The sequence below is a fragment of the Cydia splendana genome, chromosome 9 (genome assembly GCF_910591565.1).
Source record: "Cydia splendana chromosome 9, ilCydSple1.2, whole genome shotgun sequence".
In the NCBI taxonomy this organism is placed as follows: Eukaryota; Metazoa; Arthropoda; class Insecta; order Lepidoptera; family Tortricidae; genus Cydia; species Cydia splendana.
In genome coordinates this window covers 13,939,158-13,951,912 of record NC_085968.1, presented here as the reverse complement: position 1 = coordinate 13,951,912, position 12,755 = coordinate 13,939,158, and the positions used below count along the sequence as shown (strand labels likewise).

At 38.0% G+C, this 12,755-nt stretch overlaps 1 protein-coding gene across 2 annotated transcripts in view; it reads left to right on the top strand.

Moving 5' to 3' along the window:
* The window catches only part of LOC134793652 (very long chain fatty acid elongase AAEL008004), a 46,064-nt gene that overhangs the window by 11,887 nt on the left and 21,422 nt on the right, over positions 1-12,755 (top strand). The gene's annotated exons all lie outside the window — the stretch shown is intronic.

Below are 12,755 nucleotides of genomic sequence, written 5' to 3'. Positions count from 1 at the left end.
CTTTAGAAGGTGCGAGATTCTGTAGATAGATATGGGCACAGTTATTGCGTATGATTCATATTAAAAGAGTTCGTTACACCCGCTTTAAAAGGTAATTCGATTAAATAATTATTTTCTAACATTAAAAATATCCACGGACCTCATGCGGACCTGCAATCTTAGACTTTCAGTGTCCGCATGAGGTTCGTGAATTCGGGCTAAAGAAGCCCGAGTACGTACAGTGCTCACTGGGCTCTATAACCTGCCAAGAGCTCATTTCACTTCATTGATCTTCGTGCGCGAAGTGTAATAATAACTACCTACATTTTGTCATCATGATTGCCCCTACTAGGAGCGTCTATAAATGAACCGCCTGGGTCCGGAGGAACATAACACTTCCGAGCCGCCGAGGTCAAGTGCAACTAGCATTTGTAGACGATTGGACTCACTATACCTGCTAAATAATGTGAGTCATATTGCAACCGAGCATATCGGCACAATTAGTGGGAAGAATTCAAGGTCTACCTGTTATTTTGGCCATGCGTGGCCAAATCTTTACGTAATATTTTGACCGAATATCAACCTAAGTGAGTAACATTTAAAAACATCGTTGTTGGGCAGGCCGCCAGTGAACTTATTAATTTCAGTTTCATCATCGCAGTTTTTTAGGACGGTTTCGTGTTAAAAGTTTTTTAAATCATTTTACGTTGTGCTGACTAAGCAAAAATCTCAATTACTTATTCCTTTCTCGGGCATTGCTTGTTTATCCATAATAGCTTGCTTAGGAAATTGTTAATGTATATTTGTAACGTATATGGAACAAGAACACTAAATTGCCTCATATCTAACTCTGCAAGTTATTAGGTTTAAGTATGAATAATGTTCAGTCAGATTACCTAGGCATCGTTGCGAAATAAATGTAATGAGCTCATAGACCCGACTAGCGACAAATGCTTTCACGGTCGCGCGTAATGTACAACGGATTTCCTTGAAAGTTAATATTACAATTACAAAACGGAATTTTCGTGGAGTAATTGCGTGCAAGCATGCGCGCTGCGCCAGTGTCAATGCCGCGGTGGAGACGCGCAGGCGCGACGCGAGCTGCCCCGGTTCGGCTGCTCAACCTGTCAGTGATGTCAACACTGTCAACATGCTTAAGAGCGCTCTTACAAGAAAAGTCGAAATAATGCAAAATTGATGATACTAGTCGACGAAATTCAGGACTTTGCGCTCATTATTAGAAACAATGAGTACGTGTTCCAGTAAAAGCGTCTTCTTATCTTTATAAATATCGTTGTAAATATTAGAAAAAGGACTTATTAAATTAGTAATGATTTTTTTTCTGATGGTCGTTTCCGAAAAACCCCGTGAAGCACTGAATGGCGAGCTCTTATTTGGAAATGTTGAGAATTTTACTCTGCTAAACCTGGCTATTTTGTATTACTAATACCCTGTACTTTAGGCATATCAAACTATATTTTTCCTACATACCTTTGAGAAAGAGAAAATCAAAGTAAAACGAACTCGATTTTCTCTCCGAAACAAGTGTCAATTCCTACGAAAATCTACTTAATATCGAAGTCATTTTCATACTCAAGCAATCTGCAACGTTTGCTTATACTGTTGGTATACATTAGTGTTTATGAAATTCTACTATAATTTTTTGGCAATTTTTTAAAAACTACTCTATATTACCGATGACGCGCGCTGCGCCAGCTCAGTGCCGCGGCAGAGCTTGTAGAGGCAGGACGTGTGTCGGTCGGCTCCGCACATTTTCAACGGCGACGACGAGGTTTTTTATCATTGTGTGCGGCGGGCGCCGTGTAAAACGCTATACTGTGTGCGTGTAAACCGCAACGAGAGACTTTGATCCTAGCACCGTTTTTATAGTATTATAATTTATAATGGTACAGTTTAATAAACTACCGGACAGGATTAAAAATATTTGAAACGACCTGACATTCTATATATGTATTTATTTGACTCAAGATAGTTTGACTCAGGGTCTGATGATGGAGCCGGAAGGTGGTCACCGGTATCAATCAACCATGCAACTAAACCACTTCGTGTTTAGGCTCGTTTTATTCATCTCAACAAGATCTTTGACACAAGATAGTACTCAGGGTCTGATGATGGAGCCGGAAGGTGGTCACCGGTACCAATCAACCATGCAACTAAACCACTTCGTGTTTGGGCTCGTTTGATTCGGCTCAACAAGATCTTTGACTTAAGATAGTACTCAGGGTCTGATGATGGAGCCGGAAGGTGGTCACCAGTACCAATCAACAATGCAACTAAACCACTTCGTGTTTAGGCTCGTTTTATTCGTCTCAACAAGATCTTTGACTTAAGATAGTACTCAGGGTCTGATGATGGAGCCGGAAGGTGGTCACCGGTACCAATCAACCATGCAACTAAACCACTTCGTGTTTGGGCTCGTTTGATTCGTCTCAACAAGATCTTTGGCACAAGATAATACTCAGGGTCTGATGATGGAGCCGGAAGGTGGTCACCGGTACCAATCAACCATGCAACTAAGCCACTTCGTGTTTAGGCTCGTTTGATTCGTCTCAACAAGATCTTTGACACAAGATAGTACTCAGGGTCTGATGATGGAGCCGGCAGGTGGTCACCGGTACCAATCAACCATGCCACTAAACCACTTCGTGTTTAGGCTCGTTTTATTCGTTTCTATAAGATCTTTGACACAAGATAGTACTCAGGGTCTGATGTTGGAGCCGGAAGGTGGTCACCGGTACCAATCAACCATGCAACTAAACCACTTCGTGTTTAGGCTCGTTTGATTCGTCTCAACAAGATCTTTGACACAAGTTAGTACTCAGGGTCTGATGATGGAGCTGGACTGTGGCCACGGGTACCAGTCTACCATGTAACTGAACCACTTCGTGTTTGGGCTCGTTTGATTTGTCGCAACAAGATCTTTGACACAAGGTAGTACTGAGGGTCTGATGATGGATCCGGAAGGTGGTCACCGGTACCAATCAACCATGCAACTAAACCACTTCGTGTTTGGCTTCGTTCGATTCGTCGCAACAAGATCTTTGACACAAGTTAGTACTCAGGGTCTGATGATGGAGCTGGACTGTGGCCACGGGTACCAGTCTACCATGTAACTGAACCACTTCGTGTTTGGGCTCGTTTGATTCGTCGCAATAAGATGTTTGACACAAGATACTACTCAGGGTCTGATGATGGAGCTGATGATGATAGACAGGTACCCGTCGCCACCTTCGCGCTCCATCATCAGACCCTGAGTACTACCTTGTGTCAAAGATCTTGTTGAGATGAATAAAACGTGCCTAAACACGAAATGGTTTAGTTGCATGGTTGATTGGTACCGGTGACCACCTTCCGGCTCCAACACCAGACCTTGAGTACTATCTTGTGTCAAAGATCTTGTTGAAACGAATAAAACGAGCCTAAACACGAAGTGGTTTAGTTGCATGGTTGATTGGTACCGGTGACCACCTTCCAGCTCCATCATCAGACTCTGAGTATCACCTAGTGTCAAAGATCTTGTTGAGACGAATCAAACGATCCTAAACACGATGTGGTTTAGTTGCATGGTTGATTGGTAATGGTACCTTCCAGCTCCATCATCAGACCCTGAGTACTGTCTTGTGTCAAAGATCTTGTTGAGACGAATCAAACGAGCCCAAACACGAAGTTGTTTAGTTACATGATAGACTGGTACCCGTGGCCACCTTCCAGCTCCATCATCAGACCCTGTGTATCTTCAGTGTCAAAGATCTTGTTGAGACGAATCAAACGAGCCTAATCATGTTACTACATGGTTGATTGGTATCCGTGACCACCTTAATTATCATCAGATCCTCAGTACCAGTTCGTTTTTAAACCCTCGTTGATACAAACTTTACAACCTATAGGTACCAAATGCAATGACGAAACATGTAAATAAGCGAGTAGGTACCTATAATTTCTTTCGAGTAATATACCTTCATAAGTACAAGTATGGGGCTATTCATAAATTACGTCGTTTCAAATGGGAGGAGTGGGGGGGGGGGGGTCTGGACATCGGATGATGGTAACATGACGTAGGAGGAAACAGATTCATCCGAAGCTTGATTTTTGGATGATTTGAGGGGGGGGGGGGGAGGGGGGGGTCAAAAATCGTCAAAAATAGATGACGTAATTTATGAACAGCCCCTATGTACATTTGCACTGCATTTAGTATTTTCAAAATAACAGTTTTAGAACTTTAAAAGTTAAGTACAGTTAGTGTTGTTATGTTTGATTTCAATATGCTTCGCGAAGGATCAAGAATGTTTAATCCATCATTGTAGTGCGAGTGTGGTAGAAGGGATCGGCGTACTGAGCTCGCACGGCCTGCCGCAGCGCGTAAAATACCTAAACTCGCTCAACGCCGAAATGTAATAGCGCTCTTAATTTAATAACATAGCAAATTTTCGTTGCTAGGTTGCTTAATTATAATAAGTTTTTGGCAAAAAATTCATTTTTGGTACAAGCTTTTATCGTTGACTGTACTTTTCTTACGACAGACAACTAATACTCATCGAGACAATTCTAAAAACCCCTAACACAATTAGGTTACTTTGTTTCATCACAGAGTTCCTATGGCCACCTCCTGTCTCCATCATCAGATCAGCTCGATGGTACCATAATATTGCATTGTCATCCGATTTATACATGCATGCAAAATTTCAGCTCAATCGGAAACCGGGAAGTGGATCAAATTTAACTTGCAAGATTTGATTAGGTACACACAGACAGACAACGGTCAGGTGAAACTAAATAAAAGCTTGTAAAAAGAAAAAGTTCATCATGCGAGGAATTCCAAAATCAATGCATTTTAGCACATAAGGAATATAGCTACCTATTCATTTTAAATAACATAATTAACTTTTTAGTTTTCTCCGAGTTAGCAACAGTGGCTACATTATTCTAATTTCGATAAATATGCGCATGTCAAAAATTATCAGGCATTTATTATGGCAATAACGATTTGATGAAACGAGTTAGTCGATACACAAGTTAACATAAACATCGTAAATTTACATATATGTATAGGTATGTATTTCTTACATTACACAGTCATGTTATAAAACAGTATAGATACCATAAAGTGCGGCTATTTAGAGCCCATAAAATTATAGAATTCTTTGAAACCCTACAAACCATTTTGACCTATGAAAACTACCTTTACCTACTTATATTCAGTGATTTTAATAAAATTCTTCAATGTTATTCCATTCAAAAGTTAAAACGAGTTTTTTTGTTAGTAAAATGATGCACCACTTACCTACTACACTTTTAAATATAATATACAATACAATACCCAAACGACGGTAAAATAAACCTCAATTAACATAAATTTATTTTTATCTACTTTTTCTTGACTATTTTTACCTACTTTTAGTAAGTAACCAAGTTACGCGAAGAATTAAAACAAATTATTTATTCTATGTTTAGGTCATAAGATTTTCAAGCTGATAGGTACCTATACAAGAAAGAGTCTGGAAGCAGAAAAAGAAAGCAGTGTTTTACTTGTACCTAAAATCCCTAAATAAACTAATATCTAACGAATCCCGAACAAAATCACGGATGTCGCGTAACTGATGGTGATGACCTCATAAATAGCAAAGCAAACAATGTTATGGCTTACGCTATTTAAGAGCAACGTCCATGTTCAAGTGCCGGCGTATTAGCAACCCTATGATAACACAACCGTACACACGAACTCTGGTCAACGTTTTACTATCAAGCTTATTAGTTAGAAAGAAATTAAGATTGAATATGGAATTTTTGAAGTGAAAACTTCTTTAGCGGCGCTGTGCACTTTTTGTGACGGGGATAAAATGTTAAACTCGCGACAGGTCACGTGACCCTAAGATTCGTAAGACGTAAGACGGACACGTGACCTGATCGAAAAACTGTTACAATGTCATTGAGTTTTCACTTCTGCCGGAGTGCAATCCGTTGTTTTTTTTTATTTCTTCCGGAACTGAGGACACGTGATAAAGAGGTGTTAGTGCCCGCGCCATAATAAAACAATTGCTTATTTAGTCCTTTATGTAAAAGGTAAGGTATGTTTGCTCTTAATCTTTTATTTATATGCTCGGTGACGAAGCAGGCGTAGAGCACGAAGGCAGAATGTCAATAACAGTCGGGCCTCCCCACTGGTTACTTACCAGTTACAATAAATGGTCATTTATGCATTAATATGCCACAAGACTTACTGTCCGCAAGCTTTGAGCATGCGAATTTAGAGGAATAGGTAGGCATACCAACGTACAGTCACCTGCCATTAGGGATTGCAAACCGGATTGATTTTCAATCCGGCCGGATCCGGCCGGATTTTGGCCTCAATCCGGCCGGATCCGGCCGGACCGGATCCGGTTAGGTATAAGGATATTAAAATTAATTAAATGACATATTTTTCAAGTTTTATGCGTTATATGAGAAACAAAGGGTATTTTTACAAATGTATTCATAAAACAACATTTTGAAGTTAATAAGAAATAACTTTTTAACAATAAAATAAAACTAAGTATTAAAATGTGTCACATAGTCAAAGTCAATCTCATTTTAAAAATAAAATTTGAAATCTAAGTCATTTATTAATTTTATTATATTTAATCATTCACATTCTGCTCAAATTTATACGTTTACAATAAAAATATAACTTTGATTAGATTCCAAAGCCTGTTAATGGAATAATTATGGGATGGGAAATGGAACTCCTTGAAAGGACAAGTTTTCGTAACTGTTCTTTGATGGAATTATTTGTAACGCTGACATCCATTCTAGTAACAAGATATTTTACTTTTAACCAAAATTGTATGAAATGCGCTCCATTATTATCTTGCTTTCATTTTTTATCGGTGAAAATAGTTTTATAGCCTAAATCACAAATAAATAAATAATTCATGAATAAATATTTGGGGACAATTTTATACAGATCGACCTACTCGTAGCCCCAAACCAAGCAAAGCTTTGTAATATGGGTACTAGCTAGCTCTAGGTAGTACTACTAGGCGACGATATATACACGTATAGTATATTGATAAATACATGCTTATACCGGGTGTGGCCTGTAACATGAGCAAATAATTAAAACATAGATTGCACTCCTCAAACGGTGACACTTTTGTTCAACAACTTTTAAAAATTATGAAGTATTTAGACTCCCTATTTTTCATACAAAATAAATATTATCTTCAATGGTCGCCATCGCGACGCCATATCATTGTGATTGACATTGCTTGTCACGCCTTAAACATAACAAAATTCGCAATACATCGCGTCTAAGAATAAACTTTAAAGTGTATTAAAAATCAAACCCCAAGTTATTTTAAAAGTCGCTGATCAAATGTTGGTCAGTATGAGGAGTACAGCATACTGTTCAATTTTTTGCTCATATTACAAGCCACACCCGGTATACGTAGAAAACACCCATAACTCAGGAACAAATATCTGTGTTCCTCACACAAATAAATGCCCTTACCGGTATTCAAACCCAGGACCATCGGCTTCATAGGCAGGGTCACTGAATGGTCACTACTCACTAGGCCAGACCGGTCGTTACAAATGCCTTCCATGGCATCTCCATCCTTTAAATTTTACTTCTAATTATTTAAGTAATCGTCGTATCGTGCCGATTCGTGCCACCAACATGAAAGAAGAGGAAATCCTCTTCTGTTCTCAATCATACTTAATATCTTCTTATTTTACTAAATATGGATTTTTTCATTCGTTTTTTATTCTGTTTAACTTCTTTCTTCTATCCGTCGCCTTTATCTCACCTAAAACGCGCAGTGGGTGCTCCGTGCGGTCTTTTTTTCTATTTTCCCGGATCCGGTGATTTCAACCGGATCCGGTAGCTCCTAAAAAGTGCCGGATCCGGCCGGATTACCGGATCCGCCGGACCGGATTGCAATCCCTACCTGCCATAATATGTTAATGGACAACGAAGGCCGCAAAAAAAATTGACACGATCTTATTTGTACCCATAAGAGCGTGTCATATTTTTGCGGCTTTCGGAGAGTAACATGATATTGCAGGTGACTGTACTCATTTGAATCATTGCATACTAGTGTTTAGGTACTTTAGTGATTCACTGATCTGATAATGTATATTTAAGTATTAAGGACTTTGTTAACACGTGTAGCCTATCTATTAATTAGTCACAAATAGTATTGAAAAATATGAGATACACTTACACCATACATCATTATTAGGAATTGATCGAAGTTTCCTATATGTAATTAAGGGTTTGATTACAGTATTTGCAGCAACAATACTTAATGAATAATGATCTACTCGTATGATGATGGAAAAACTCGAGATTATCATTGACTCGAGTCACTCATTATTTACAATGCTCATATAAGTCATAATTACTTGACCCGTGTCTCAGTCTTTACTCGTGTAAACGTGTAAAAAACACGGTTTTCATGGCTTAGTATCATAAAAAGTATTAAGCTTAGAATAAATTTAAAAGTGGAAAAAATACTTCTGGCGTGAAGTTCAAGTCTCACTCAAGTCAAGACAGTATTAATTTTTCCACTTTTAAATTTATTTTAATAGCATCGTTCGCAGACGTTTCTGCTTGTTAAAAATTAAAAAAAAAAGTATTATATAATTGTCTTAATTAGTCTGTGTTTTGTATATTCCCTGGAATCGCTATGAATTAATTGAAGGCCGACAAAATTACGTATAATAATCATCAATTTGGGGAAAAAATCCACAACCCACCACAAAGACACCCTGGCATCAGGCCATTTGATAGTAAGCGGACACAGTAGCCTAGCATTTTATATACAACAACTCAGCATACAAACAAAATTTATTCACTAGACGGGCCTAGTAACCGGGCAGGTCGTTAGATTTTCCTTATAGTCTCTTTGTCAGGTGCCATCTACATTTTCTTTGCTTCTTGAAGGCTGTTAAAACTACATTAAACGTTGCGACGACAGTACAAGTTAGGAATATAAATATGTAATTCCAAGTACACTGTATTCCCACGAGAGGACAGTGCACAGTGGTGCGAACCGAGACGACTGACACAGCTTGCTTGTTCATTGTTGGAAACATGAGGACAGTGGAAATATCATGATTGACGTGATTTGTAATTATTATACAGCCGGTTGCTTTAGTTGCAACTTTTTTGTTATTTTTCACTTACCCACTCAAACTCTGTATTGTTTATAATAAAATGTCAATTAAAACTTCCACACCAAGGTATTCCGAAATTTTTAGTTAAGAGTGAATTGCAAAAAAATTGTACATAGTTAAGCACCTGTAATTAGTCTAAAGTTAATTGATTCCATTGTGTTACCACAGTTAAGTCATTAGATGCATGAAAGTGTGTTAGAGTATACTATAGACTTATATATGTATGTACGAATTAAGTACAATAAATATAATACAATAATCTTTACTGACTTGTTAGACAATTTTCACAAAAGCATATTTTCCGAGTAGCGAATTTTCACATCGCATTTTATCACGATCGCAAATTTCATTAATCGTCTTTTTTAATGCAGCGATTTTTCATGTAGCGTTTTTCAATGCTCGTATATGTTACCAGTTGATCATTATATCACAAGCAAATATTTCCAGTATCTATCTACCTAGGCTTTTCCCCCCAAAGTGTACTATTTTCACGAACGTCACACTAAACTAAATCAATAGGTAGGTTAGGTTCGTTAACGTTAGGTAGCTTCAGATGCCCGAAGGGCAAACCGCCCAGAAATAGGAGCCCCGCATAGCGGGGCTCCGTCTAGTTAAGTTGTAAAGGAAATATTTTTTGAAAAGAAAGTTTCGTACGTTAGACTCTTTACTAATACTAAAAAATTCAGTATGGCAATTAAATTTTCGAAACAAAAAGGTACTGGAAATATTTGCTTGTCATATAATGATCAACTGGTAAAATATACGAGCATTGAAAAACGCTACATGAAAAATCAGTAAAATTTAAAGGCAGTAAGTACCTGCTTACATAATATAATTACAAACGGAAACTTGTGTAGGTATCATATAAAAAAAATACGTCATACAATCATCCAAAAACCATAACAAGAGTGAAACAAAATATAATATAGTCAAAATATAATAGTCCGATCTTAACCTAATACAACTAATATGTAATTCTCCTATCCTATAGCATAATTAGTCGCGTTTTTATTTCCATCTACGCCAAACACGATGACCTCGCTAAATCTATATAGTAAGCATTAGGTAACATTTTTGCAACATAAGTATTTATTTATAGAATACATATTAGGCAGCCAACCTATCCAGTTTTATTGACCTAATGCGTGTGAACTTGAACTGCCACATGTCTTGTGAGTAAACCTTGGAAATGGATTTTTGGCACGCATGCATGATTACCCGTGAAATGCGTTGAAAGTTTGCTTCAAACGTTTAATTACTTAATTGTACAGTAAGATTTATAAATGAACTACGAATACCTATTTGGTGTACTCGATGATTACGATTAGATAAATCTATTAACTAATATCGAATACTCCTCTAATTATTTCTATATAGTCCCTTTACTAGTTTACCTATATTGTATGTTGGATATAAACACACACGTGCTATTGATGTTAATAGTATTATATGAGGTAGTGTAATTAATACTTTTTTTTTGCCTAAATACCAGAAAGTCTCATACTTTACCAAGAATTGATTTCGCATATAGGTACATTTCGAACGGTGAAGGTGGATAGCCTTACTGGCCTCATTAAATCGCACAAGATTGCGTCTACAGATATATGTAGTCACTGTATTAATCTTACAACTGTTAAAATAAATAAATATCTAAGCTTCGCTTTCTTTCCTACCTTTATTTTCGCTTTCTGTAATGCCGATTGATGTGTTCACATCTGTCTCAAAGCAATAATATTCAAACGAAACTTAAAATATGCTGATTATATTCGGTCCAACCTAACTAATACATAAATAACGTAGGTATCTATTTTAATATCTCCCACTGTATAGTTGTATTTTTAGGTCGTGACACTTTTAGTGAAATGCATAACAATAGCTCGTATTGAAGTTAATTTAGTGGAAGTTAAATGTGTCGAAAAGCGAGTGTCAATGTGCGTTGCGCGGGAGTGCGGGCTGCTGCGGCCGCGGCGCGGGCGCCGCACCATGTCAGCGATTACATAACTCTACGTGCAGCCAATGACCCACTTGATTCAATAGAACTAATCACAAAAACAAAGCCTTATTATCTTTAACACTATATTTACATACGCCCTATACAGTCTAGACTTGGGCAAATGCAATCGTTCTTGTGGTTTAGAGATTACCGTTAATATACCGATACACCGATACCGATACATTAGGATAATAATTATAACTTGGTAGTTACGACAGTAAAAGTGATGGATGTTTTACGAATAGGTTATGGGGTATTCGATTAAGTTAGCGGTTCTTAATAGTGCCTATTAAAACAACGGGAAAAAAGAAACAGATAGGCTGTCTCTAACTGGAACGCAGTGGAGAAACCAACGTGAAAAGTCTTGTCCGCGGTAGAGTCAGATCTCGTTTCGGCTTCGGCCTTCGCAAGGGCTCTAAGTTCACCGTCGTGCACTCGGCTCACCTCATATGTTTACTTTTGAAGTCACTGACAATTAGGTCATGTCCGATCTCGACTTTGTACTCGCACTGAAACGAGCTATATATATGGTTGAATGTTCAGGGCCCTCAGCCCTCCCTGACTTCAGCCTACTTACGACCTCAAAATTACCTCCTTGGCAAACGGGTAAGCTCTGGTAGATGAAGAAAGAGTGAAACCATGTGAAACTTAAACTGACGTTTTGACGCGTTGAATAAAAACAAATAAACGCTGTTATAAATATAAATAAAAATACAGGCTAAGCAATCATTTCATAAATGTAAAATAAAAACGACTGTATATTTTTTGACTTTGATTATCTGTTCTATTCGCGCAACGCGATTATCGCTCAAAGCCTATTATTACAAGACTAAGAAGATAGATGATCAATCTAAATGACACACAATGTAAGTAGGTAATATACTTACTTACACACTATTGCCTGATAAGAGTAGGTAATGCTAATTGATAGTTATAACGCGTTATCTGATCTGAGTCACATGTGAAGAAAAGATAAACCGTGTAGTCGTTATCCAAGTGATAATTTTGTGCTGACGCGAGAAACGTGTTAGTACGTCGTTTGCATCACAACTGTCACGAGAATCCCGAAACACGTACCTATCGCAGTGATAACGAAACCTTCTCATTGAGGCTTCTGTAAATAGTTTCAATGTGGCTGAGTTTTACGGAAGTACTGACGTCTCGTTTTAGCAAGATATTAAACACTAAAATGTTAAATTTGGCATGTGTACTCGTACTTATCAGTCGTGATCTTGGACATCAGTGAAGTGCTGGGCGCGGGCAAATTGTGAAACTGTAATAATTTGGACAGCAAGTTTTAAAAAGGCTAAATTACGTTGTTGGCGCTTTCGAGACCTTGACAAGGACTGCAGTAAGTGCTTTTAAACGTGCATTAATAATAAAAGTAGCCAAATAATAGGTACCCAAAGGGTAAAACGGGACCCTATTACTAAGACTCCGCTGTCCGTCCGTCCGTCCGTCCGTTTGTCACCAGGCTGTATCTCACGAATCGTGATAGCTAGACAGTTGAAATTTTCACAGATGATGTATTTCTGTTGCCGCTATAACAACAAATACTAAAAAGTACGGAACCCTCGGTGGGCGAGTCCGACTCGCACTTGTCCGG